The sequence below is a fragment of the Amblyomma mixtum genome, chromosome 5 (genome assembly GCF_055824585.1).
Source record: "Amblyomma mixtum isolate Tamu chromosome 5, ASM5582458v1, whole genome shotgun sequence".
Classification (NCBI taxonomy): Eukaryota; Metazoa; Arthropoda; class Arachnida; order Ixodida; family Ixodidae; genus Amblyomma; species Amblyomma mixtum.
Genome location: NC_143016.1, coordinates 157887032 through 157893319, shown reverse-complemented (window position 1 = coordinate 157893319; position 6288 = coordinate 157887032).

The following is a 6288-nucleotide window of genomic DNA, read 5'->3' as shown; positions in this document are numbered from 1 at the left end:
GTGTAAAATTTGGAAGGCCCGATCTGGAATTTGGCCCTGTTCAAAATTGCGCCAAGCTCCCCTTGAGTCGGTGATAATGACTCTGGACTCTGGATTGGATCCGCGGCTGCAAGTGCGATAGCAACTTCCTCCGCGAATGTAATGTTAGGGGCACGGAAGGTGAGGCCCTGAACTGGGTTGTTTTGGTGGACAACGGCAGCCGTGTACCAACCTCCATGGTGTGGACCGGCCGCGTCCGTGTAAAATACCCCTAGTCGAGCACCATACTGCTCGGAAATGGCCTCCGCTCGCGCGAGGCGGCGGCCATCATGGGCATCCTTTGTCATGTTATTGGGGAGGAAGCGAACCTGCAGTGCGAAGCGCCAAGCCTCGGGCATCGATACCCGCTGCTCCTCTTGGGTTGTGTAATTGATGTGGAGGCGGGTCAGAAGGCGGCTACCCGCACGTGTTTTGCTTAACCGCAAGTATTGATTGCTGAGATGAGCCGCGCGCAGCTCCCCAAAGGTGTTCGTCATCCCCAGGCCGAGGAGAAGTTGGTTGGATGTTGCTATTGGAAGGTCGAGAGCTCTCTTATAGATTTTGCGGACAATCACTTCGAGAGCGTTCTCATCGCATTTGCGCAGGTGGAGGTACGGCGCCAAATACAGGATTCGGCTGGTTACGAATGCATTGGCCAGCCGCAGGGCGTCTTTGCATCGCAACCCCCTCGTTTGTTTGACACCCGGCGGACCATACGGCCCACCTGATCCCCCACCTTGCGGAGTTTCTTCAGCGTGGTGTCAATCTTGTGGTTCATTTGTATGTAGAGTCCCAATACTCTGATTTCATCGTGTTCAGGTATCGAGCCACTAAGCAGCGAGAGGGCAATTTTGGTTGTGCACGTTGGATTGGGACGTATGTGCACGAATTCCGATTTGCTCGGGGAGCACTCAAGGCCGCAGCGGTGTGCATAATCGTCCACAATAGCCGCCGCTTGCTGAAGGTTGGCCTCGATTTCTCTAACCGAACCGTGTGTTGCCCAGAGGTTGATGTCGTCCGCGTACAGGGCATGCTGCACACCCGGGACCTCACCCAGCAGGGTAGGGAGCTTCATCATGGCCAGATTGAAGAGAAGAGGTGAGAGGACTGCTCCCTGTGGAGTCCCTCGCGTACCAAGTTGGTGCGGGCCATGATCACTTTTTTGGAGTCGGATATAATGATTGCCGATCTCTGAGGAATTGCTTAATGTATTGGAATGTGTTGTACCCACAGTTGACTTGGGACAGGTGGGAAAGGATGATATCATGCGTCACATTGTCGAAAGCACCCCGCAAGTCCAATGCGAGGACCACCTTGTCTTCGCTAGAGTGCTCGACGGGATCAAGAATCTCTCCATGAAGTTGCAGCAGCACATCTTGTGCGAACCGGTGTGGGCGGAACCCGTACATGGTGTCTGCAAAGGCGTTGTGCCTTTCTAGGTTGGTGGACAGTCTGTCACGGACCATGGTCTCCATCAACTTCCCCACACAAGAAGTGAGAGATATGGGCCGGAGGTTGTCGGTGTTGACAGGTTTGCCTGGTTTGGGTATGAATGTGACGAAAGCCGTCTTCTAATCCACTGGGAGAGGCGTACCTCCCGTCCAGATTGCATTTAAGTATTCGAGCAGCCGCTCGTAGGCCGGTTCGGGTAGGTTAGCGAAAAGTTTCACCGTTACCTTGTCCCTGCCCGGGGCTGTCCCTCGTTTCATTTTGGCCAGGGCCGCTTTGAGGTCGTGAAGCTGGAACATTCTATCCAGCTCTGCGTTCTCAGAACTTGCATACGAGTACGCCAGGCCACGCGAATCCTGGTCTGTGTACAGATATTTGTCTCGAAGCGCGTCAGCCAGTTTGGCTGTGTCTCCGTTGAAGGTGTCAATTGCTCGTTGAAGATGTTTTTGTGTTTCGGTGCGGATTTGGGTCGGATCAATGAGGGCGCGGAAAAGTCTCCACGTGCTCCGGTTCGACATTTGTCGAGCAGCGGTGTTGCATCGGTCTACCCAGTTTGAGTCGGCGAGTTGGGCCGCATACTTTGCCGTTTGTTGGGTGAGTTCCGCGATGCGGATTTTGAGTTGCCAATTGTGCTTCTGCCGGCGCCATCGGCGGGCGAGGCTGTGCCGGGCCTCTCAGAGGTGAAGGAGGTGGTTGTCCACCGCCGGGTTCGCCTCTGAGAGCTGAACGTGCTGTTCGGTATCTTGCAGTTGGCGGATGAGGTGTTGTGACCAGGTAGTGTAACCTTGATCCGCTATAGGGGTAGGGTTAGTGTACTGGGATCTGACTTTGTTCCAGTCAGGAAGGGTTGCTTCAGTGTGAGGTCTTGTAAGGGGTTTGGTGCGGATTGTGGTCGCAAGAATGCAGTGGTCGCTACCCAGGGATTCCTCGGTGTTGTGCCATTCTGCATACCTAATATTTTTGGTAAAGGTGAGATCTGGGCACGTGTCGCGTGCCACAAAGTTCCCAATGCGAGTGGGTTGTGCAGGGTCTGTGTGAAGAGTAAGGCCCAACGTTGAAGCAAGTTCCGCCAACTTGAGCCCTCGTTTTTCTTCACGTATGTATTCTCATAAGGGGCGGGGGGTATTAAAGTCCCCAACGACTATAAGGGGGTCCCTGTTCGCCACCTTTAACGCCCGACTAAATAAGTCTGAAAATGTGACGTTTAGAAGTTTGGGAGAGCTGTAAACGTTGAGTACGTGTAATGGGGGTCCTGTTTGTGTAGCGGAAGGATCGTCACCATCACATAAGAGAAAATCGCTTTGTAATCCAGGTCCACTGGGGAGGCCGTATCATTTTTATGTACGCAGAGGCAGCCCTGCGCATTCTGCTGATACACTGAACAATTTGTGAGGGTGGCTGCGTCCCCCGGCTCTTGGAGGGCCACTACAGTAGAAGAACTGGGGAACGTTGCTAGGAAAACCCGTAGGTCGGCCCGCTTAGTACGGGCCTTGAAACCTCTGGAGTTCCACTGTAAAATTTGGACAGGGGCCGAATTGCTGCGTGAGTACCATCGCAGTTTATGAATGTCCGCCATGATTATGAGGAGAATTTATGCTTACTGGGAAGGGGTCCGCCTCTGAGCCGGACGCCCCGACGACAGCAGGTTGCGTCAAGCTGGGCAGGTTGAGGGCGGGCTCCTGTTCCTCATGTGCGACTTTTGGTCTACCAGCCCTAATATTGGGGCTCCTTGTATACGCTTGAGTGGGCCGGAGCACCTGATAGTTAGAGTTTGTTTCGTCATGTGTGCGGCTATAATGGTCGGAATTTTGTCTAGAGCCGCCTTGATGGTGGCTGCGATTTGCATTTCTAAGACGGAGATTGCGGAGTTCATCTGGGCCTCCAGTGCGCTAACCTTCGCCTCAAGCGCAGACTGCGCGGTTGTAGTCTGCGCGTTCGCCGGTGTGTCGCTATCCATCTCCTCCACCGCGGAGGGAGTGGGCCAACGTTTATAGATACTTTTTTAGTTTCATAACTCCTCCTCTGAAAGCGGGCGCTGCTTGTACCCGGGCGGTGAGAGGGCGCTGCAGTCGAGGTTTGCGCGGTCACTCGCGCGCGCGGCTCCTCTCCTACAGATACTACTTAGCCCGTGCCCGGGTTTGTCGTTGCCTTTTTTTGTCCTGTTGTGTTCCTGTGCGCTCTGCGAACACGTGGTCCCCATCGTGCACTCAGAACAACAAACGCTGCTGGCCGTGAAGCAGTTTTCGAGCGCGACGACGCACACTTGCTTCGTGCCCGGTTGTACCAGCGGCTACAAGAGCAGATGAAGTTTAACAGAGTACACTGTGGGGCCGGTTGGTCGTACATAATCTGAACGAAAAAACGTGGCGTTGAAACAGGACACAGAAAGATGAGGACCGGACGGGGTTACATTTTTTTTGTTGCTCATGAGGGGGACGATCGAGAACAAATAAAAGTGCCCAAAGTAGAAGAAATGAAGTTTAACAGCGTACACTGTGGGGCCAGTTGGTCATACATAATCTGAACGAAAAAACGTAGCTTTGAAACACGGGGCTACGTTTTTTCGTTCAGATTAGGTACAAGAGCAACCCAGAGAAACGCCATCCGGACGGAAGCAAGAGGAGATATCAATATCATAGACTTCCTACACAACAAGGGCGTCAGCTATATTCCCGCAGCGAAGTTAGACCAAGAACCGCTTGACACATTGAAAAAGCCTAGAAATGCTCATATATAATGTGTTTTTTTTTTTAATCCAGAGATTTTTTGGCCTAGTGAGGTCATTAGGAGGTGACGAAGACCACCCTACAGTGACCAAGTTCAGCTAATTATTTAGGCTGCTTTCTCTTTATACACCCGTTGAAGTAGCTGTAAAAGAGAACTGTGAGACGGGAACTTATGGTGTCTTAATTAGTGCATTCGAGAGCCTCGGAGAAAAGCGTCGCGACGCCCTCATCCAGAAAAAGGCTAGAAAGAACAGATCTGGCAGGAGCTGATGGCGATACTTTTCAGGGACCTCTCCAATGCCTCCAACGACCAGAGATACAATGTTCCATCACCAGAAGAAACAGCCTTGTACTATTTGGCAGGATATGTGGCTTTTAAAATGAAAAATAAAGCGCAGTGTGAACTCTGTAACACAATGTGACGCACTTGGCAGGCAGGATTATCTGCCGCGTGAGGCTATGCTCATTACTGAGCGCGAATATGTCAGTGGCAGTCTCGCGTTCCCTTCCGAAAAGATGTTTGCCTGTGTAAGCGCGGTAGAGGGTGCTATAAAACAGGCTAGAAAGGGCGAGATGTTCAGCGACCTGTTTTGGAACGTGCTGGATTCTCTGGTAAAAAAAGGCACGAATGGTGTTGTTTGTCCAGAGCAAGCTGAGGTGTTCACAGCTCAATTAATTGATTTTTATTTAGTAACGCGCATGCACTTCTTTGCGCGAGAAAGTGCTTGGAAAATAGTAGCGCCGTTAGAGCTCAAAGAGAGCGAAAGTAGGCGAAGCTTGTCTGACAAATTAGTTGACAGCAAATCTGTCAACAACGATGTTTAGGGGGTTTGTGAATAAAATTTTTCTGCTTAAATGCCAAGGGCCTTGAATTACTTTTGCATTTCGCCTACACCGGTATCGAACTCGCGGCTTTCGGGAAAGCAGCCGCGGGCCGTAGCCACTGAGACAGCGGCGGCTTTTATTTGCACCAGCATTGCTGTAATAAAACGTAAAAGTAATTTTGCGCGAAATGCGAGACACAACAGCCAGTCGCGAAAAACTGGTTCGGCAGATAATCCGAATCTATTGAAGTAGCAAGGTTAGGTTCACCTCACGAGAAGCAGAACCGAAGCATGCATTTCGTCATTGCCCGTACAAAAAGGCTGCTTGTGACACGGCTCAGAATACCGCTCTTAAGTTCGCAAACGCGCTAAGCACACATATGTTACGAAATACCTCCGGGCAAGAGCCGGAAACAAAAAACAGCAGTCGCGCAGCGATGATTCAAATGCGAGTGCTCGTGCGAAACGCTGCACGCTAGCAGACGACTCTCGCTCTCCAAGCTCAACCCGCGATTGCAGCGCCGCGGTGGCGGGGACGGCGACAGGCCGCCGGCTCCCTACGGGCGCTGCGAGGAGTTATGGAACTAAAAAAGTATCTATAAACGTTGGGAGTGGGCCCCTGGGCAGGAAAATTTTGGCGCCCCTCAGTGAGGGCAAGACGCTTCTGTAGGTTAGCGATTTCCTCTTTGAGGGCGTAGAGCCGAATGGGCGATGACATTCTGTGGACTCCCTGGCAGCGTTGCAAGACGCTGTCGCGTTCCACTCTTAGAGGCGAAGCGTCACATCTTAACCACACATCAGTGACACAACCAGCAACACTGCGCTTAAGGCCTCACCGCGCTTTAGGTCAACAAAGTATCCCCCTGATTTTTAAGGCGAAACCCTTTAATGCCTCCTACTGTCGTTAGCAGCTTTGTCGGCAGCAGTGTCGGCAGATTTGTCCGCGTTTCGGCGTCACTACAAAACTGCGTCGAGGCTGGGAACCGAACCAGGGCCAGTGGCATTCGAAGCGGAGACGCTGCCACTCCGCCACGAAGGCTCAAGGTTTGAGCATGAATAAAGGCGCATCTAGTGAATGGTTTTCTGGGGTTTAACGTCCCAAAGCAACTCAGGCTATGAGGGATGCCGTAGTGAAGGGCTCAGGAAATTTCGACCACTTGGGGTTCTTCAACGTGCACTGACATCGCACAGCACACGGGCCTCTAGAATTTCGCCTTCCTCGAAGTTCAGCCGCCGCGGCCGGGATCGAACCCGCGTCTTTCGGGTCAGCA